Source organism: Manis javanica, chromosome 15 (assembly GCF_040802235.1).
Source record: "Manis javanica isolate MJ-LG chromosome 15, MJ_LKY, whole genome shotgun sequence".
Lineage (NCBI taxonomy): Eukaryota > Metazoa > Chordata > Mammalia > Pholidota > Manidae > Manis > Manis javanica.
In genome coordinates this window covers 73,846,433-73,869,232 of record NC_133170.1, presented here as the reverse complement: position 1 = coordinate 73,869,232, position 22,800 = coordinate 73,846,433, and the positions used below count along the sequence as shown (strand labels likewise).

At 48.6% G+C, this 22,800-nt stretch overlaps 1 protein-coding gene across 8 annotated transcripts in view; it reads left to right on the top strand.

Annotated features, from left to right (window-relative positions):
* The window catches only part of NOS1 (nitric oxide synthase 1), a 155,717-nt gene that overhangs the window by 50,339 nt on the left and 82,578 nt on the right, over nt 1–22,800 (top strand). The window contains exons 1-2 of one of the 8 annotated variants that reach the window (XM_036993486.2): nt 8,331–8,393; nt 9,241–9,415. The exons of 4 other annotated variants lie outside the window; for them this stretch is intronic. The gene's annotated coding sequence lies outside the window, so the exon portion shown is untranslated. Of the gene's footprint in view, nt 1–7,895; nt 8,015–8,136; nt 8,191–8,266; nt 8,394–9,240; nt 9,416–22,800 lie in introns of those variants that run through there. 3 more of the 8 variants (XM_036993490.2, XM_036993489.2, XM_036993487.2) reach the window with 3 other exon arrangements.

Here is a 22,800-nt window from a genome sequence, read left to right as displayed (position 1 = left end):
GGCAGTTGGTGCTTCTGCTGGCAAGAGGTGCAGAAATGCAAGTGACCCATGGTCACCTAACAGGTATAGATGGTTGGGTTGGTGGATGGATGGGTGGATGGATGGATGAGTGGGTAGAAGGGTAGGAGAATTAAAAATGACAAAGCAATGCTTTTTATGTTCCTGGAGCCCATAAGTGCTCCAAGAGATGCCTGGAGGGCGGTAGGGCCTGCAGGGGTCTTGCCCCCTCTCTTATGATTCCTCAATAGCTCCCCTTTCACCTATTTAAGATATTGGCTTATGTATACAATTCCATTTGGAAATTTTTAGAAATATTGCCCTAGCTAAAACAAGTTTGAAAACCACTGGTGTAGGAAAGTGATTCTCAAACTTGAAGATGCATCAGAATCACTCGGAGGCCAGTTGAAACCCAAATTGCCAGACACCACTCCACAGCTGTTGATTTAGTAGGTCTGGGGTGGGTACAGAAAAATCTGTATTTCTAACTAGTTCCCAGGTGATGCCAATGGTGGTGCCAGGACCACACTGAGGAACTCTGTTACACGCTATCCTGATTACTCCATGCAACTGAATTTAGTTATTGATTCCCTGGGATGTGCCTGCCAACTCCTCGGTATATTGGAGAACATCAAAAATGGATTCAGACATGGCCCATACCCCTCAAAGAGCTTCTAATCTCAAAACACACAAATTAATAACAATGATAACAGGAGGAGGGCCTACCATTGGTTGGACATGTACTGTTTGCCAAGCACTGTGCTGAGGGCTTCCCATGCATTATCTCATTTAATCAACAGAACCCTAGGAGGTAGGGACTATCACCATCCCCAGTTTTGACAGATGAGAAAGTTGAGGCTCAGAAAGGGTAATTAAGTTGCCTAAGGACACACAGCTGGGAGGTGGCAAACCCAGGACTGACTCTGAAACTTTAAATCACACCATATCCTTGCACACTCCTATCTTCCACACAATTAGAGAAGAGCAGGAGACAGTTTGCTTGTATGTCAGACTGAATAAATCAAATGCCCAAACATATGAAGCTAATGGAGCTCTGCCTGTCAAGATGTGGAGAGGAAAGTGGGTTCTCTCATTAAGGCTTTGAAAGTCAGAGTAAGGCCAGCAGGATCCCTTCCTGGGGTTTGGGACAGTATAGACTGTAAAGTGTCAGCATGTTAGCAGCGTGAGTTGTCACTGCTCATGGACTGTGAGCTTGTCTGACTTCTCATCGGCCAGCGGGCTCCAGGAGCCAGCAATCCTGCCTGCGGGGCTCAGTTGCCCCAGCCCCTGGTACAGAGCCTGGTTCATGGCCCACCAAAAAAGAGGGGTCCATAAATGGTTCAGTGGACAACAGAAGATGCCACAGAGAGCTCCCAGACCAGTCACTGCTCAGTTTATTTTTCAAATGAAGGCTAAATGAGGAAGCCAGACACAGAGATTAAAAACAGATCACCTCTGAATGGAGGCAGACACTAGGGGGTCCATGGCATCCCTTCCCAGCCTCCCACCTCCAACTGCCCTAAAAGGAGCCCCCAAGACACTGCTACAGAACCCCAATGGGTTGTAGAGCAGAGGAGAAGCTGTGCTCTAGTCCAACTCCCTTAATTTATAGATGGGGAAACCAGCCCAGAAAGGGGAGGGGCCTTGCCCAAGGTCACAGACGGATGGAGGACAGAGGCAGATGTGAAGTTAAATACCCTGACCCTGGTCTGGGTAGCTTTCTGAAATGCCAAGCTGGAATTTTCCTGTGTCCCTCTCTACCAGCTCCCCATTACCCTCTGCCAGGAACTGGCCTCAGAATTTTCCTAACTCTTAGAAATAGGCCCAGGCGTGTCATCTTTCCTGTGCACATCTGTGGGGTGCTGCGCAGGAGTAGAGCCGTAAGAGATTGATGTGGGGAGGGTGTGTCATTGTTGCTGAGAAGCTGTGTCACTGAACACCAAACATCTGCAAGCTGAGGATGAGCACACAGCTCACTGGGGTGGCCTTACTGGCACAGAGTAGCCAACTTGGTGCCAAAAGACCACATGCCACAGTTTCCTCTTCAGAAATTGCTAAAAATACAGTCTTTTGGGTCCCATTTGAGACTTATAAATTCAAAATCTCTGCAGGTATGGTCCAGGAACTGGTATTCTCCTCAGACAATCCTTATGTATCTGGCAGTTTGAGGACCACTGCTTTATGGTCTTACGAAGACCTTCTTTGTACTCAAACACCTTCACTCATAGGTGCTGAAATCCATTTCCTTGGTCCAAGTTCTCACACTTGTGGCCAAAATGGCTTAATTTGGTGGAACATTGCTTTGAAAACATTTGAATTTAAATACCTTCAGGTAGGGTAGTCACTCCACTTAGCCACAGACCCCACTACTCCCTGGTGTCTCAGACCCAGACCACTTCATCTGTTCCCTGGGAGCTTCTCCCTGCCACTGCCTTCAAGATGCAAATACTTTGTTTGGCCCTTCACACACCCCAGTGTGACAAGCCATTAGACACTCCAGGTTGAGAGGATTCTGAAATACGGTGCCTTGAGTTGAAATGGGGGAGCCCAGGTAGGGAGTCCCATATTAGAGTTGCAGGGGAGATTGAAATTACTCAATGGGAGGTATGAACAGCAAACCTAGGGCTCCTTTCTATTTTTCGACTGGTCTTCTCTGATGCTCAAGACCCTCCCCTCCCTCTCCCCCACACCCTAAAGCCCCCACCCTCTCACATCCTTTTTGATGCCTCCTCTGTGTACATATCCTGCAAGACAGGGTAACAACCAGAAGATAAAGAAAGTCACCGGGGCAGCCCAGCACTCTCATGCCACTCAAGCTTGCTCAGTATAGCGGGGACCCAGACCCTGAGGTCCCTAAAGCTAAGTAAACACAAGCTGGACCTCCCTGATGGGTCTCAGGAAAACACAAAAGCTACAGTGAAAGTTTAGCGCCATCTGTCGGTTTTTCAGGGAACTGCCTATCCACAGAACGTCCTGGGTAGAGAGCCTGTAAACCTACCAGCAGATTTCTCAGACAGGAAGTTGCTCCCTTTTTGCCTATTAAAAAGCCTTGAGAGACCAACTGGGTCAGCTGCTCTACCTTTTCCAGGTCTCAGACTCCTTCAAAAAGCCACTGAATGCTACACATCTTCTACCCCCGGAATAACAACTTGCACTTGATTTTACATGTAACTCTGTGAAGCTGGCCATCCTCTGGTTAAGATCATCTTCTGATACACAGAGGTGCCAAGGGGTTTGTCCAAGACAGACCTGGGCTACTTTCTTAATATGTGGTCTTGGGCCAGTCCTTTGCCTCTCTGAGCTAGTGAGCTGGACTCTGTCCTCATCCTCAGCTTGCAGATACTTGGTATTCAATGACACGGCTTCTTCACACAGTCCATTAGTGGCAGAGCCAGGTCTGGAAGCCAGATGTTCCAGCTTCAGATCTAGTGCTTCTTATGCCCAGGCTGCCTTTTTAAGCCTTAAAGGGCTCCTCCTCTTTTCTTCCCTGCCAAAGTCCTATGAATGTCTGCAGGGTGGTGTGTGCTGGGGATGAAGGGGGACTGACCACTCAGCAGCCATGAGTGAGTCCCATATGCACAGGGACTGTGGCACTCCCTCCCTTCCCAGACAACCCTGTTTCCTGCTTCCCTGCCCTGCTGGCCTGCCATCCACTAGATGCCCCAGGCTGCTTTGGTGATCCACCCCTCTTAGGGGCCTCAGAACCAGTGTTTTGAGCTAGAAGCCAGGACAGGGATCTGATTGGCCACTGGCAGGTTATTGCCCTTGGATGAATCACTGAACCTCGTTGGCCTCCCACCTGGAAAACCTCAGGGTTGGGGACAGCACCTCTGTGAGCACTCCCAGGGTGCTGTCCCTCTCACTCTAACTGCAAGGCTGACCATGGGCACTATTCCTCATAAGTGTGCCTGAGCGACTCCCCTGCTGAGCATCCAGGGGCAGAGTTGAAAGCTGAATTCTTTGCCAGAATCAGAGGCCCTGGGTGGGGTAGAAGGGGGTGGGGAACTCCTTGAGAGAGATCTATGTGCAATGAGGGGACACAGAGGAGGCACTCCCTGGGTCCTTCAACACCCACTGTGGGCCTTCCACTCAGGACAGAGGCAGACCAAGGGGCAGACTTGCAGGTGGAGGAGTGAGCAGTGGAGAGAGGCAGGATTTGATATACACTTGATGGCTAATAAGGGGGTTATTGTTCTTACATAGCTGGGCCCCAGTATGCTCTTCATTCATTTACTCAGCAAACAATAATTAGGTTTTGGTTGGAGCAGAAGTTCTCAAATGTGAGTGCAAGTGAGGATCTCAGGAAGAGCTTGTGTAAAGCACAGACGTTGGGCCCCAACCTGAGTGTCTGGTTCTGCAGGTCTGGGGCAAGACCCAATACACTACATTTCTAGTAAGTTCCAGGAGGATGCTGAAGCCTCTGGTCCAGGGAACGTGCTTTGAGAAGCACTCGCTTTGGGGGAACAAATGAGATGGATGTGCCCCACGCTTGGAGAGCTCTTCACAGTCCAGCCTTCAATGAGTAAATACCCTAAAGCAGGCTGTGTTATGAAAAGGGAGGCATGGGAACTCAGAGCAGGGGCCCCTGCAAACAAGGAATGTGTATGCTAAGACCGGAAAGCTAAGTACAACTGGCCCAGCAAAGCAGCAGAAGGGGGAAAGGCTTGTTGAACTCAGAAAATTCTCACATTTCTCATCTATTCCTCCCAGTCAAGGGGAGGGAGGCAGGATTAAACCCATTTTACAGATGAGAAAGCGGAGGCTCAGAGAGGCAAAGGACTGGCCGAAGACCACATAGTAAGGAAGTAGCCCCAGTCTCTCTGTTCACAGGACACCTGCCAGATGCTGGGCTGCTCTGCTGCTTCTGTACCCCCATTTCTTCCCACGGGGGGAGCTGCCACTTTGACACAGCTGCACGGCCGGCCAGCCGCACTCTACCAGCCCCTCCCCCCACCCTGCTCAAGTGTTTTCACTGCTGGGTGAATTCGGCAGATGCCTTTCGATCGCAGCCTATTAAATTAGCCCCTCTCTGCAGCCAAAAGAAGATAATTATGTTTTCATTAGCCCTGGATAATGTATTACCCCCTCAGAGGCAGCCACATCGGCCAACCTCCTCCTTCCCTCTCCTCCCCCTGGGTCCACCAGTGCACTCTGCTCCCCCAGGGCTCACCTCTAAGCCGCTGGGTGGGTTTGGTTAGCGAGAGGCAGGAGAGGGGACCTGTCTCCGTCTGGGAGAGGCCTTTTACCCACCCACCACCCACCAGGGCTGGAAGGTGTGGACCCAAGAGAAGACCCAAGAATAACTCTACCAAGATGACCATTTGTGGACAGCTCACTCTGTGCTGACCCCTGGATGTCTCAGCTACTTGGATCCTCCAGGAGTCTGGGAGGAGGGTGGCATCTCCCCCTGAACACCAAGGGGTCCTGGTGGTTAGAATGAATGCCCAGCAGCCTCGAAGCAGGGAAGACTTCAGAGGGTACCATGCCCCAGGAGCTTCCGGGGACCATCACTTGGCATGGTCCCAGGGCCACCATATGGCTATGAGTCCCAGGTATTTTAGCGCCAGTTGTTGAAGCCCTCTGGGGTCAGTGCCCAACAGAAGTGAGGGAAGGGTCACCCTGTACCAGGCACTCCCCCTGCTATCCTGGAAGACAGCTCTCAACCTCACTCTCCCCTTTTCTCCACAAGGCGGCAGTAGGGAGACAGGAGGAGCCCCACTTTGTGGTCAGTGGGAACGAGGTCTAATAGCTGCTTTGACCACTAATAAACTGGGCGACCTAGAGCCGGTCACTGCACCTCTCAGAACCTCTGCTTTCCCTTCTGTAAAATGAGAGTAAGGAAAGGAATGACCTCTTAGAATTGGTATGATGATTCAGTGAGCTCTCCCTGCAAAACGCTTAGTTCAGGACCAGCAAAATGATCAGTGCTCAACATGAGTTAGTGATTATTCTACAATCACTACAACTAGTCCCCAAGCCAAAGGGAACAACCAGAGTAAGGGAAGAGCAGCCTCAGTGTCTGTCTCTCTGCCTCTCTATTGCTGATTTTCTCTGCCTCTCTCTTTCTCTCTCTGCCTCTCTCCTTCCGGATCTCTCTCGTGCCCACACACAGGACCCCTCACAATGACTGGCTCCTACCCTAGGCTCAGAGGCCCTGTCTTCCGGAATGTCTGTCTTGAGAGCCACCTTACCATGCTGTGCTCGTGATGGCACCGGGACACCTGGTGGTGAGGACAGAACTGAGGGAGTAGGGTTCCTGTCCCCCTCTCCCCAAACCCAGGCCAGAGGAGGTGCCCCCACCTGGGCCTCTCCTGGCCCCAACCTGTGCAAGGGCCGGTGCCATAGCTGTTTTGAGCAGGTGAATGGCCAGCCCAGTGGAACAGCAGGTTCCCCTCCCCTGGCTTCCTGATTTTCCCCAGTTGCCATGGTAATTGAGGGGCGCAGTGTTCTGAGTCTGACACCACTAAACCCAGTGCTCAACTTTGAAATGATTCAGGCAGGGGACACTTGGCTCAGGCTGGAACGACTGAGCTCCAGCCTTGCTTCCCTGGGACGCCCAGGAAGACTTTATATCACTGTTCTTAGTCTCATCATTATTATTTTTGGCTACTGTTTACTGAGCATTTACTATGCCAGGCAATATGCCAAGAGCTTCGCCAGCATCATTTCATGGCACTCATATTTACAATGACCACAAGTCCACTTCACCATTGGGGAAACTGAGGCTTTGGAACTTGTCCCATGTGGCACAGTTAGGGGGAGGCAGGAAGGAATATCTTCTATCTTCCTTCCAGCTTGTTGAAGACAACACAGACCTCCAAGCCCCCCTGCCAACTTATTCTATATTCCTTCCTGCCCTCATCCCCCACACCCGTCTTCTTGCCCCCAAGGTCACACCTCCTTCCCCCATGCTTGATGTGAGAGATGATCTGAAAAGCATTTATTAACGACAAAGGGCTGGTGGGGTGGGGGGAGTCCTCTGCCTCTTCTCCGCACAGCTTGGAGCCTGAGTGGGCTTGCTCCCCTAGCAAGGCTGAAGGGGAGGGAAGATCAAGCCACCCAGAGCCAGGTGCTGAGTGCGTGTGTGTCTGAATTCTCCTCTTTCCTTGATTTTTCCCATTTCCCCAAGAGCGTGTGAGCAGCAGTGACAGTGAAATGCAAAATCCTTTGCAATCTGCCCAGGAAAAGACAGCTTTTGGAGATGGGTTTATATGGTTACCCATATGTTAGGGCCCCTAAGCAAGCAAGGAAAGCTTAGTTCTCTGCATCTTCCCCTCCCCCAGCCCAGTCCTAGTCCTCTTCCCACCTGCAGGTCCACCAGGCCACAGGTGAGCTTAGCCCCTCCCTTCTTCTCCCTCCCCAGCTGCCAGTCCTAGAGCTTGCTCCAGGGAAGACCCCTGCATGGCAACATTTCCAGAACTGGCTGCCTCTTGCCCTGTCTACCCACTCAAGAGCCAGGGCCAGAACTCAGGCTGCAGCCTCCCGAGGGCTCCTGGGTCTTCTAGCCCTGTCCTGCGCGGGAGGCTGTGCGTCCCAGTGTCCCGTGAAGGAATGCTATCCCAACACTGATGGAGGGATGGAAATGACCAACCCTGCCTGCGCGGGGCCTTCTCTGCCTAAAGAGAGCGGCCCCTGTGACAACTACATTCGGCCCCCTCTAGGCTCCCAGAAATTGTCGTGGTGTGTGTGTGTGCGTGTGTGTTTCCTGAAAGAAAAAAAAAATGGAAATTAGGTTATATAAAAGATGTATGCTTTGGAGCCCAGAGCGGCTCTTTTAATGAGGGTTGCGACGTCTCCCTCCCCGCACCCATAAACCAGCCGGGTTGGACGTCACGCTAATTCGTTTCAGCGACGATGGGATAAAGGAGGGACATTAAGAAATAAATTCCCCCTCACGACCCTCGCTGAGCTCACGGCTCAGTCCCTACATATTTATGCCGCGTTTCCAGCCGCTGGGCGAGGAGCTACTTAGCGCCGCGGCCCCTCCGAGGGGCGGCCAGGCGGCGGGGCGGACGGGGTGAGCCAGGGGCGCGCGCGGGGAAGCCCGCAGCCTCCAGCCCGAACTTGGTTCGCCGGGGCGGAGGGAAGGGAGGGACTCGGAAGGGGTGGGGGCTCGGCGAGAGGGGGCGGGGAGGGATCGGAGCGGCACAAAGCGAGGGAAAGGGGGAGGGACGCGCGCGGCTCCCGCCGGAGGTGAGTGGGTGCGACTGGCGCCCTCCAGCCGCGCGGGGCGGCGGACCCTCCGGCGGAAGATTCGGAGTCGGGAGCGCGGCGGCCGCGGGCGCCGGGGAGGAGCAGGCGGGGGAGGAGGAGGCGGGCAGGCGAGCGGACCCGCGGCCGGGCCGGCGGGTGCGCAGCGCGGAGAGGCAGCCTCGGCGCCGCCGGCAGGGCGGCAGGTGCGTTCCCGGCCGCGCCGTCCCGCGCCCCCTTCCTGGCCCCGGGGCTCCCGGCGCCCGCGCGAGGCCGCTGTGCGCGCGGGAGGCGCTGGCTTGGCCGCGCGTCCCAACTTGGTTCGGGCGGCCTGGTTCTCCTCCCGGCGAACGGCCCCAGGCCGGGGGGCTGCGTCCCGGGGGTCGGCGCGCCCGCAGGGCTCCAACTTTGCGGGGAGCCGCGTCCCTCCAGCCGCGCGCCGGGCTCCGAGCCGCGGGGGCGGTAATGGCGGACCCTTGGGCTGCGCTCGCTCCCCGCGGCGGGGGGCCTTCAGCCCCCGGGGCCGGCTGCACCTGCCCGACCTCAACTTTCCTCTTGCCCCGGCGCCCGGCCCGCCCGAGGTGTGGCCGCTGCGAGCCCGCGGTAATGGCGGACTTGGCACTGCCAGCCGCCCGCGGCGGGGGGCCCAAGGCTGGGAGGGCCCCGCTCCCGGGAAGCGTGGCCGCTGCCTGGCTTCCAACTTTGCGCGGATCCTCACTGCGCTCCCGCGGTAATGGCGGGTCCGCCTGCTCCTTTTACTTCTTCAGTCCCGGCGGGATTGGGGTGTAAGAGCGCCGGCTCCCAGAACCCAGGAAAGTTGCGCCTCCTGCTCGAAAGAGGCTCTGGGGCTCGCGGCGCGTCCCCAGACGGGCGAGGGGCGCACGCTGCTGGGATTCGGGGCCGGACAGTGCACCGCGGGCTGGGCTTGCTTCCAGGAGGTCAAGGGTCGGGGCGGGGTCGCAGTGAGATCCAACTCCCAGGGACACCCGAGGGCCACACGGGGCTCTCCGGACAGCGCCCAGGAGACCACAAGACCCTCGCCTCCTCCCACAGGGCACTGTGGCCGGAGCGCCCGCTGCTCTCCCGGGCTCGGGACCGTTCTGTCTGGGGAGGGCACCGGAGAGAAGAGAGGAGAGGCGAGGCGCGCTGCAAGAAGGGTAGGAAGCTTTCGAGTGACACCCCTGGATTCTAATCCTAGATTTACCCTTTACTTGCTGTGGGGCCTCAGGTAAGCACCTTTACCTCTCTAAGCCTCAGTTCTCTTGTCTGTAAAATGGGGGAAACTACCTTTCTCATAGGGTTGTCGTGAGGACCTGAAAAAATCATGAATGTGAATGTAAAGCCTGGGTGGGACAAGTGCTTGGTAGGCAGGAAATGTTGCTGGTATTTTATTATTATAACGCCATGGGCAGAATTTGGGAGACCGAGGCATTTGAGGTCCCCAGGCTGCGGTAGGTTGTGCTCACCTCCTGTGGAACCCAAGTAGCCCAGGGCAGAGGCAGGGGGTTCTTCCCAGCAGATGAGACCCTCTCTATTCCCATAATTCCGCTCAGACCTTGCACTCTGGCCCCAGAAGAGCATACACAGCCATGGAGGGAGGGCCCCTGACAGAGCTGAGGTGCCGGCCAGCTCGCCCTGGGTGCATCATCCAGCCTCCACTGGCCCAAGACCTTGGAAGAGAGGAGGAAGGGTCCTCAGGCCAGTCCCCCAAAGGGATGAGAGACAACTTGCCCGCTTTCTCCTGCCCATTTTTCTGATTGGGGTTGGGGCAAACACTAGACGTTCATAAAGACATAAGGGAACACTGATTTTTTTTTTCCCCAGTGTTATTCTGAACCGAAGATAAAACAGGGAAGGAGCCTGTTGGGCCCCAGCCCACAGGGGTGGCATCCAACCTCCTCTGCCCCAGGGTGTCTCCGCAGACAAATCTGAGGAGCCTTGGCAGGTCCCCTAAGAGAGGCTTTCTGCCCCACCACCCCAGTCCTTCTACCAGTCCGGTTTCCAGAAGCCCCTGAAGAGGTACACTGCTTTGTGCCACTCCAAGGCACTGTCACACACAAGGTATCCCTGGAATGCCTGCAGGAACATGCCGCAAAACTCCCCCTTGTCAGCAGTGCAGTGATCTGAACCCTATCTTGCAAGGGGAACTGAGGCAGGGTAAGCCAAGCAGTCTGCCCACAGTCGCCTGGCTGGTAAGTGGCACAATTAGAGATCTCAGTCCTGTGGTTTGGGCTTCTTAGTTTGGGAATTTTGGTGTGATCACATCTGGAGCAGGGTGCATTAGCAGTCTGACAAGTATGTAGTCCTGCCTTAGCACCTTAGCCTCATTTCCTGATACATCTGCTCAGCCAGAGGTACCCCCAACAGTCAGTGGCACGACTGTCTCCATAATTTGTGATTTCTCCAGAGTCCCAGGCCATGTAGGGAAAGAGCAAACAGCATAGTAGAGAGATCTGATAAAGACCTCTGCTTGAGGCCAAGCTTAGCTCACTCCATGGCTGTGTGACCTTTGGTAGTCACTTAACCTCTCTGAGTGTCAGTTCCATTATCTGTAAAATGAGAACACTAACTCCCACAAGACATTGTTTTGAAGATTTTGTGATAATGTATGTGAAAGGTTTCTGGTTTTGTGCCAGGATCAGTGATTGTAGAAGAAAGGGAACCCCAGAGGGAAGTCTTCTGTGGCACCATTTGGGGCCAGTAGTGTGGATGTTTTTCCCAGCTCAGCCTGTCCTTGCGCTTTCTGCCTCTTCTTTGTTTTCCTCAAATAGCCAAAGCAGCCCCGCGGGAGGCTCTGTCTTTTATGGGGAAGCACCTTGCTGGAAAGAATGAGAGGCTTGGAGTGGTGAGATGGGATGGCCCGTTCCTGAGGGTCTCTGCAGCAGAGCCTCAAGGAGCTGTCCAAGGTACTACCTGAATGGTTGTCCAAAAACTTTCCCACTGGTGGGAGTGCCAATTTCCTAGGATGCAGGAAGACTTGGGGGTCAGCTCCCCCGGATATTGTGAGCACACACAGGTGTGGCTATGCTGCCTTCCTGGATGTATGCTTTAGGGTGTCTTATGACAAGACTCAGTATGCTGACTGCCTCTCAGACTCTGTGGGTCTGTGCATGCCTTGGTGAGACTTGGAATGTGGTTGAGGACCATAGGCAGCAATCTGCACCCGGTTAGAATCAGGCCTTTTTCCTATTAGAAATTTGAATGTGCAGAATGTGAATTTGGCCTTTCAAGATCAATTTTCATCTGGCCTGTTTGAACAAGGGGATATGTTTCCCTGATATCGTGAGTCAGTGTGTTTTTGTGTGATAAACAACACAAAGACTGCAGCGACTGTAGACATGACTGTTTTTTTCATTCTAATGTATGATAACATTTCGACAGCATCTAATCTAGCAAATGCAAAAAAAAAGTCAGCCCAGTGGCCCATCAGGATCAGAACCCACCAAGGTGCTGGTTGAAAGCAGATGCCAGATCTCACCCCAGATCTAATGATTCAGTATTTCCACAGGATACCTGAAGGTTCTGTAATTTTAACAAGACTCTTGTAGATGCTAATGCCCTTGGCTTTTGTCCATCACCCTCATTTTACAAATGGAGAGACCAAGGTCCAGAAAAGGCATGTGAGTTGCTGATAGTCACACAGCACGGTATTGACAAAGCTGGGATAGACCCTCAGTGTCTTTTGACTGTTTGCCTGGTGCTCATTTATGATAATGTCACATTTACTTCAGTATATACAAGCTCCAGAGATTCTGTACAGGAAATTTAATCCATCTCTTGTGGGACGTAGATTGGACAAACTGTTCAGGAAGGACTGAGAGTGATTCCTCCTACCTTGACCTTGCTGTGTATCAGCTCTGAGTCCTTGTCTGATTTGGACATTACCCCAATGGTTGATCCATCCGCCCTTTCAAAAGAGGAAATTCCTTTCAATAGTGATCTTTTGTATATAACTTTAGGAACCCTGTCTAACTGCCATCGATTTCACCAAAGCTATTAGTTTTTGCTCAATCTGACAGCCAAGTCTGCTCCCCACCAAACCTTTGCAAATCCTGCGTATGTGTATATTCCTAGGGAAGGAGAATTACAAGCAGCAGCCTGCAAGGCTGGAGAATTGAGTCCACTTGACTCTGTTAAATGAAACTGATCTATCAATAGAAAATGCCCTTAAATCCCCCATAAAAGTATAGCTAGCAGGGTCCAAGGCATGGACCTTGGCAGACTCGTGTTTGGTGATGATAAGCTGATAAGCAGCAGTTATGTGTGGTTCTGTGGCAGATGTCAACACATTTGTCAAATGTGTAGTGAGAATGTTAAATGGCAGTCCCCATGCCAGACCCCAAGGCAGGTGCCCAGATTAGGGTGGTGTGAGCCCCACTCTGATGAAGCATGTGGTTTGGCTGACAGTGGGCACCAAACTAGCCTTGGACCAGATGAAGATTCTGCAAGGGAGCAGAGGTGAAATGCTCCTGCAGCACCCAGGACAGATGACTGGGGGTATCAAGGAAGACTTCTCAGAGGAAGTGGGTTCGGAGCTAGTAGCTTTCTGATCTGTATAGCAACCCCTCAGTGACAGAGTCTCTGGGGTCAAACTGGTCAAGTGCAGCTGGATTGAAAGGCAGAGCATGCACTGAGAATCAAAAGAGGTCATCATCTGGGGAAGCATTTGACACCAGGCTCAGCCACTTGTGGATTCTGTGACTCAGAGTGAGTGAGTGAACCTCTCTGAACCATACAGTGGGGAATGTAACTACCGCACGGGGCTGTCGGGAGGGTTCAGAGAACATGCATCTGCAGCTCGGAAAAGGGAACAGCAACTGGCCCAGCTCAATGGTCAGAACGAGGAAAAGCAAAAAAGAAGGACCCTTTTAGTTAGCCAACCAAGTCGGGCCATGCCCCTCTCCTCCCTCAGCTCTACTTTTCCCACCTGTGAAATTAAAGAGTTGGAATTCAGGTGGGCTCCTCAGAAGCCTGCAGACATGTTCTCTCGAGCTGGCACCACGTTTGCATTTGGTTTGGTTGTTCCTTTTGTCTTTATGTCACAGGCCCCCACCATTAAATTTTGGGGTCCCTTGTTAGGTCCTTCAAGACATTTCATTTTACAACCCCTGGACTAACTTTGCTCAAAGACCTTTTCCACATTAACATTCTGTGTCTCACTTGAGGCAGACGCACCCAGATCTAATGCACTGGTGGCATTGGTGATTTCCACTGACAGTTCCTAAAAGAAAACCTACTCTGTTAGGACTAGAAACACTGAAGACTTTCGTAGGCGCGAAGTTCCCATTTCCAGCCTCGGCAATGTTTTCTTTTTCCTCACCTCTGATTTGAATATTCTGTAAGCTACCATGATAAGATCACCTCTTTTCAATGGGGGCTCCCCAGAAAACATGGGCCTTCTTTTTGGCCATTCAAGATGCTTCTAGAATCTTGGACTAAAGCCACCTGGAAGAAATTCCACAGATGTTCAGGGATGTTCTGAAAAGTGTTCCACTTCTTCTGGGAATCTTTGCCCACTGGCGTTAAATTATACTCGTTTTTTTTTTATTCCAACACCTGACAGCTAAATTGCTACTGTGGGATTAAAAAGGTAGGCCTTCCTGGTACCTGTTGCTGGGTAGAAATGAAGAAGAGAGCTTGCAAACTCAAAAACCTTGCCCAGTTTCAGACAGTACTGATGAGTGGTCAGCATTTTTCAGCTTAAGGATTTTTTGTTATGAGCAAGAGCCACGGCAGACAGCTACCTCTTCATCTAACAAGCAAGCCCTGACTCCCAGCTCTGTGCCAGGCTCCATAAGAGAGGCCACGGCATAAAGAAGTGCTAAACACTGTCCTTACCCTCAAGTAGCTCCTGATGTCTAAGAATGGGATCAACTTGCCAGTAACTAGAATGCAAGGGGACAAAAGATATAGGCAGTCCATCCTATTTGGTCATTGAAATAGCCGTGTGGATCACGTTGTGCTACACTTCATTCCAAGAATTTTAAGCATAAAAATGTAACCTGCAGGAATAAATCAGAATAGTACTCAGTAGCAACTGACATATTTTGGCCAGGTTTTTCTGTTTGATTTTTGAAGCAGTCTTTTAGTGCCGAAATATTCAGTAAAGGAAACAGAAACCAATTTTGTTCATGTACCAGAATTCAGGTAATGAAGACTCAATAACATCTATGTGCAAGTTTATTAAGATACATCTTAGCTGGAAAGACCTTCATTTGTCATTTTTACCCTAACATGAAGTCACTGAAATGAAATCCCTTTATTTCTCACCAAGCATGGTATAAAATAATGGGACAGGAAAGTTTTTTTGCTTGATATGTTTATTGTTTCTGATTATTTTTTAACAAACATGTAAAACTCCTATGGGCAGATAAATGTTTCCTTAACTGCTACTTTCAGTGTCTAGGATTTCTTGTGAGTACCTTCTCTAAGACGTCTTCAGAAATTATGATATTTCTGAATCTCTCTCCTCTTGGTATCTCCCTGGGCTTTTAAGGGTGTGTTTACATTTCAGAAACAGCGAGAAGTCATTGGGAGCCACATTTTGTGATTAGAATGGGTGATTACGGGTGAAATCATGTGGAGGTTTCACTTTGAGGGAGACTGTTTTGAAAAACAATATGGTATAATCAGACTGGATTTCTTGTCTGGTTCCAAATTGGAGTCTAAGTCAAGCCTTGCGCTCCGTGCACTTCATCTTGAGACTGAGGACAGAACCAGGCCCCACGAAGCAGAACTCCTCCCGCTCCAGAACCCCTGTTTCTGTTTCAGAATCCAGACTATTTGGGTGCTGCAGATTGACGTCCCATGCAGTGGGATTAGATTGTTTGAGTTGCCATTGTTTCAAAAAACAGCCTTAACTGAATATTTGGTGAAATATTGCAAGTGTGGTTAATGTTCTTAGGTGCAATAACGATAGCATGGGTTTTGTGGGAGACTGTCTCCATTCTAGGACATGCATGCTTAACAGTTTAGGGCTGAAGCAGCATGACATCTATAACTTATTTTCAAACGGTTCCATGTAAAGGCAGATAGAATGAATGAATCAGAGAGAGATGATAAATGATTGATAGATAGATAGATAGATAGATAGATAGATAGATAGATAGATAGATAGATAGATATAGATAGATATAGATAGATGGATGATAGAATGAACCAGAGAGAGATGGTAAATGATAGACACCTGCGTGGAGCTGGACAGAGATGCTGGGTGGTTTGAGTGGATGGATGGACAGATACAGCAGACAGGGCAAACATGGGAAATGCTAACAGTTGCTGAATCTAATTGGAAGCTTATAGGTGTTATTATACTATTCTTTTAAATTTTTCTGTGTTTAAATATTTCCTAATAAAAAGTTGGATGGCAAGCATAGTTTTATTTAGACTTTCCTCTGTGTTACATTTTCCCGAGTTTCTTAAGAGGTTAATATTTAGCCTCCCCACCTCAAACTCCCCTCCCCACCCCCCCACATAAACACACATATACACACTCATGAGCACCTCTTTTCCTGGAAGAAATAATCTTGCAGTTTAGCAGAATGTCACTGTTTTCCATGGCAGCCTTTCTTTACATTTTTCCTTCAGCATTTTAATTAGGGCTGTGAGTCACTGTGCTTTATGAAGGCTGGTGACAATGTCATTTACGGCTGTTCAGCATCCCAATCGAGCCCTCTTCCGCGGTGCTCATTACATCAGGGGCACTGAGCAGGGAGCCGGCGACAGTTCCCTCTGTCAGCAGCAGAACAGGCTCCAGGCCTCCTGAGGAATTCAGAAATGAACTTGAGGTTCGTCTCTGGAATATCTTCCCAAGTTGCCTTTTCTACTACTGGCTTTAAAGCCTGAGTGTGGCTGAATGCATTTGAGCTCCAAAGAGTGATTCAGAATTGTTGCTTTGGCTTCTTTCTTGGTGTCGGCAAGCTTTTCTCCTGGACAGGGGGCTCTGACTTGCCATGACATCGACTCTTGAATGCATCAGACCCCTCTGGATATGAGGCCATGCAGAGGGGGCCCGGTTCTGGAGCCCATTCAAGCTGGATTCAAATCCAGGCACTGCTACTTGTTCACCGTGTAACCTTTGGCAAATTACAAACTCTCTTTAAATCTCCTTCTCCTCTTCTGTAAACACGGGGATAACTCCATTTCACTCGATTATTGGAACCATTAAATGCTTGGTGTGTATCGGGTGCTCTGTAAGTTGATCAGCAAGGATGAGAACGGCCATTAGGAAAATCCGACTTAGACATTGACCTACACCCCTGACCGTTAGAATTGCTGACAACCTTCATCCCTAACCCCAAGGTGCAGTGGGGATGCGGATTCATTGGGCAGGGTCCCTCTGGGAAGGGGACAGCACCTGCAGCCGCAGTACTTCACTTCCAAGGTGACATCGTGGAAGAGTTACTGAAGGACACGGCTGAAGGCTCAGCAAGGGTGAAGTATTCAGGGACCGGTAATGGGGGAGTGATGCCCACCCCAAGCCTGAAGAGGCAGTGGGAGGGAACAGTGTTAGCGAAGCCCTCTGGGCCAAGGAACAGGGGCCAGGGAAGCTGTGCTCAGAGAGGAAAGCAGACCTCTCTGAGCACAGCGCAGACACAGGAGGAGCAGAGGAGGACAGAGCAGACTGCTTCTCCCTCTCATTTGTGCCTCCCAGCGACCACACCCAACCAAGAGCCACAGCCCTTGGTACCCATGGAGGTCAGCCTCCTCTTGGGGCCCAGAGAACTTTGGAGAAGGGTGGAGAATGGATTTGGGGCAGAGAATGAAGAACAAGCAGCCGAGACCGAGGGAAGAGGAAGAGCTCACTTGGTGATCATCAGTACCAACCCCAGTTTGTCAACTCTGAGCAGAGATGCTTCCCCTACCTGGGATGTGCTGGAATGTCTCCCATTTTCTGTATGAGCCTCATGAAATCCTCAAAATGAATGAGGCATTTCATTTCAAAAGGCAAAATACATCTGAAGGTACCGTGAGGAAATAGAAGGGGGCATTATAAAATCAGATGAGCAGTGCCAGGCATCATGACATAGCCAATAAATTGTAGGGTAGAGTACTGGGTAAATAAAGTGTCTGATCTATTGAGAAGGTAAGGCTTATTGAATAAGCTGCCAAAATAGCTTTGGTGTTCAGTCAACAAGTAACTGGTTTGGTGTCTGCTGCATATCTACATGGTGTTGCTCTGAGCCCATATCTGGAGGCTACGGCCAGCTGAGTCATACCTGCAGGTGCACATGTTGTGATGGGGAGAAATTATTGGATGCCAAAACAAGGTCTCTCTGTGGTGGTATCTCAGGGACCCTGCGATCTTGGGCTGACCTTCAAGAAGAGTAGTAGCTTAAACTTGGAGGAACTTTCTTGGTAAAAGCAGCATGATGTTGTAGCAAGAACCCTGGAGTGGGAGCTGGGAGTCTTGTAGCTGAGCAATGATAACACTGACCAGCATTCTTCACACACTTGCTAAGGGCCAGGTACTACATGACATGCTGGTCTCACACAAGCACAGGTTTTCTAAAATGTGGTAGATACTCCTCTGGTGATGCTCTTTTCTTTTTTTTTTTAATTGAGGTAAAATTCACATAATATAAAATGTATTGTTTTAAAGTACACGATTTTGCGGCATTTAGTACACCCACAGTGTCTTACAGCCATTGCCTCTATCTAGTTCTAAAACATCTTAATCATTCTAAGAAGAAACCTCTATCCACTAAGAAATTAAAAACAAATCTGCAAGCAAAAACTTACACATAAATGCTCATAGCAGCATTATTCATGAGTTCAAAAGGTTGAAACAGCCCAAATGTCCATCAGTGGATGAATGGATAAGCAAAAGGTGGCATATCCATACAATGGAATATTATTCGGCCATGAAAAGGGATAAAGTTCTGATAGTGCAACAGAGTGGATGACCCTTGAAAACATTGTGCTAAGTGAAAGAAACCAGACACCAAAGGCCACACATCGTAGGACTCCACTTAAATGAAATTCCTAGAACAGGCAAATCCATAGAGACAAAAAGCAGATTAGTGGTGGTCAGGCACTAAAGGGAGAGGGCAGAAAGGAGAGGCTGCTTAACTGGTACCAGTTTTCAAAAACATTTTATTTTGAAGTAATTTTAGGCTTAGAGAAAAGTTGCAAAATAGTGCAACATGTTTCTTTCTACCCCTTACCCAGCATCCCCTAATGTTAACATCCTACATAGCCATAGTACAATTATCAGGCATAGGAAATTAACAATGCTATGTTATTAACTAAATCACAGACCTTAGCTGAATTTCACTTTTTTCATGAATGACCTTTTTCTGTTCCCAGATCTTATGTGGGAGCCCACACCACTTGTACTGCTTATTTCTCCTTAGTTTCCTCCAATCTGTGACAGTTTGTCACAGATATTGCCTCTCATGAGTTTCACACTTTAGAAGATGACTAGTTAGTTACTTTGTAGAATGTCCCTCAGTTTGGGTTTGTTCAGTGTTTTTTCATGATTGGAGTGAGGTGGGATCCATTTTTTTGTAATTTCCTCATTCAAAATTTGCTTTGACAAATAATAGAAAAATGTAGTTGGCACCTTCATACCATGATTTCATGAATGTTATTCCTTAGGATGAGGCTATCATAAGTAGTTAAGGTACAAAGTGAGTCAACTTTAAGGAAAAATAGTAAGTAAATAATTGCATGGATAAGACACAGGTATGGTGCAAAGATACAAAGGTGCTAAGACCACCTGGGGAAACATGACATCATTTCACGTAATCCTCACAACAGCCCTGCCAAGTAGATACAATTACTATTCACTACTTTAAGTGAATGGTGGTGAAGATGAAGAAACAGGCACAGAGATGCTAATGTCTTACCCAAAGCCATACAATCAGTAGTAAATGGCAGAGTTTGGATTTGAACCCAAGATTTATAATCTGAGCTATGACATTCCCCTTAAGCCTTCCTTCCCACTTCTGTGATGTCAGCTTCTAGGCTGTTCACAGTGATGTCATCCTCTTTTCTCTGTGATTTTATTGCAGGGGAAAATTTGTGGAGCTCTGTTGGGTGAGGCTGAATCAGATGTGAATATGTTACTTAGTGCTGGGCAGGGGGTGTCTTCTAGGGGTTTACCAGGTACACTGGTACATAAGGAGATAGAGACCAATCAGTTCAGGTGGGATCTGGAACTGTGTCCTCCATCCAAATGCAGGAAGGAGGCTGGTTTGCCCTTCAATTCTTGTTGGAATGAGTAGGCATGGACTGGCTTGACATCCAAAGAGAAAGCTCTATTTAGAAAGAAAGGGGTCACTCCAGGAAGGGTTTTTGTAAACACACTGAGGTGAGCGGAGCAAATGTGGGGTGAAAGGTGATAAGTGTGTGAAATTCTGCCCCATTCTCAGTAGCTTTAACCCGGGGGAAATGAGGGCAAGGTGAGCATCAGCTACAGGCCACAAGCTGGGACTCCGAGAGCTCTCAGGAAGGTGGACATCCCATCAAACACCAGGTCAACCAGGGCACCTAGGACAGGACCCAGATCGCTGACTACATCTGTCCCTTGATTGAGCAGCTTCCAAAGTACCCTGTTTCCCTTTAAAACTCACTGTCTCTCAAGGGTCCCACAGTCACCTACAGGGTCCTGGCAAGAAACAAATGAGTGAGGGGGTCAGCGTGGGAGCTGAGGGGCAGGGGAGAGCTCGTGTCCTACTTAAAGGGAGTGCCATCACCCACTCCAGCTGTTTGTTGACATTTAGGAATGAAGGCCCAGCATAAATAAATACACCTCCCAGTATAACAAGAAACCCAGAAATTTGTATTCCTTGTGCAACTCCCAGTTTTTAAACAGTGGTAGCCAATTTAGGGGAAAAAAATGCTTTTAACTGTGTTAACCAAACAAAACTTGTCTGTATACCTATGGGCTGTTGTTTGTATCATCTGACCAGAGCCTTCTGGAGCAAGTGATATCCTGGGTCTGAAGCACTTTTGTGCAGAACAGTTGATAGTTTGGATTGAAATTGAAATTTTATTTGGAATTGCCATTTTTGTAGGTCACAAAATAGTTGAATATCTGCAGTTGTACTTGGTTCAACCCAATATTATCACCCTTCCTTAGACTGGAGTGTTCTGCTTGAAGCTTTATGGGATGCCAGCAAGTAACACAGGCATTTAGAGGTAAACAGGACCAATGTTTCTCAAACTATAATGTGCGCTCCGATCACCGGGGGGGTCATTTTCAAAAGCAGAGTCTGATTCATAGGCCTGGGGTGGGGCCTGAGACTCTCCATTTCTGACCAGCTCTCAAGTGATGGCAGCTGATCTGTGGACTACACCTTATGTAGCAAGTAGCAAGACATCAGCCCATGTCCACCACTGGTGATTTTATGGACTACATTGAGACCGCCTCTTTGCAGTTCCTTTTTCTGAATTGAAATATTGTTATCCAAGTATGTAAAGTCTCATTTATGTGTTCATAGATCTGTGCTGGACCATGTTATCACCTCCCTGCAGCTGCTTATCAGGAAGTGAACTGATACCAGCTGTGGCAACCGCCAGCTGGGATGGCGCTCTAGAACATGGCATGGGCCTCCAGTTCTCTACAGTCGCTGCTGCTCCCTCTTACATCCCAACTGGCCTACTTCATTGAATAGCTATAGACTTGAAGATTGAGACTCTGATTTATCGAGCACCTACTATGTGCCAGGCACTGTGCTGTGTCCTGAGGCTACAACAGTGAACCAGAGAACCATGATCTCTGTCTGCAAGGAGTGTACAGCCTCATAGTTCATTTAGGATGATCCATTTTTGGAACAAAGTCGTTACTTGATAAAAGCTATATAAATGAAGGAATTACAGCAGACATCTGATACTGTGATCCTTATTTTAATTTTTTATTTTAAAAATTATATTGTCATGTATGGCTCCCTTAATCAGCACTAAATAAATATAATCAGCTTTTTATTATAACTGTGAATTTGGGCTTTTAAACATTTACCTTGCCAAGCAACTAGTATGGAGATCTATGGATCCCTGCAGGGCTACAAGATACCTGAAAATCCTGGAATTGTGTGCACAACTTTGGTGATGATTCGCCCCCTCCCTCCACTTATTGGTTTTCTCAGACCCACTGTTATCAGTCCTGGAGAGGCAGATAATAATTGGAAGTAGTTTACCAAGAAGGGAGGAATGAAGAAATAATTGGCTGCTTGAATTGATTTTGAATCATTAAGAAACAGTGAAACAACATAGGAAGGGCATCTGTCGAGGAGGCTGTACCTCACATCCTGAGATGAGCATTACTGTCAAATATAGGACCCTGAGCAGATTTCCTTATTTCTTGGAGGAGGCAAGGAAAAGGAGCATAAACCTCAGTTTGAGAAGAAATGCAAGAGACCTGAATCCTATTTCTAAGTGTCTCTAAGAACCTTCAGCAAGTCCTTCTCCATTAATGAGCCTCAAACTCCTCATTTATAAAATATAGTGTTAATCCAGTGACCTCCACTCATATTGCAGACTGGGTCATGGAGTGCTGGAAAATCATATTAATGCTGTGGACCCTCTCATGTAAATGCACATATGCACGTAGACACAAAAGTTGTGCACACAATTACACATTTTCAGGGTTCTCTGAGCCCTGTTGAGGGTCCAAAGATTCCATATTATGGACTATTGGATAGAAAACCCCTGGAATCCCTTTCAACTATGACTTAATTAATATCTTTGAGCCTCAGTTTCAACATCTATAAAGTGGGAATGATGATATCATGTCTTCATATGGTTGCTGCAATAATGAAATTAGATAATTTAATAAGATGCTTACATATAAAAAAGTCAAATATTAGGCTGAACTATATGACATTGGTGAATTTGCAAAACTGCTAATTTAATATAGTTTAATGTAGTTTATGAAAAGCTCAATGAAAGATATTGCTGTAGACAGTTGATGATTTATTCAGTAAATATTTATTTTGTGCTTACTAGGTACTAATGTATTTTAAGAGGAGAGTAGACTATCTCTTTCAAATCAAAGCCAACTTATGCTACCTTAGAGTCCAGTGAACATCAAATGTACACCAAGCCTATCCCAGCCTTGGTGAGCTATTTTCCTCCCATCCTTGGCCCTCATCCCCACATCCGCGCTAATTTAGGGCAACTGCAAATGCATTTTAGCCAATCTGAGAGTCTTGAATTTTTACTTAATTTTTAACCCATTTTACTTAAATTTAACCCATTTACATTACTGATATTTCTGACATACTTGGAGTTATTTACACCATTGTAGTTTGTATGTTCCATTTAATGAGTTCCCCCTTTGCTGAAATTCATTTGTAACTGGTTCAGGCCTATGTGGATGCTGTGATCTATGTACAGGGAACTTTCAAGTTAAGGGAGCAGATATTATCACTGCTCCCTTAAAAAAAATTCTTGCTTCTTCTTCATTCCATGGCATCTCTTGCCATCATCTTGACCCAGCTTTCCTGTACCAGGGGCACCCAAGAATGCCAAGCATGAGAGGAGAAACTTGGTTGAGTCTCAAGTTAATACAGAGTGACATTTTGGGGGATACTGTTCTTGATGTCCTCTTTGAAATAAAGACTCGACATTGCCCCTACGTTTGACATGTATGATTTACAAAGTGCCCTT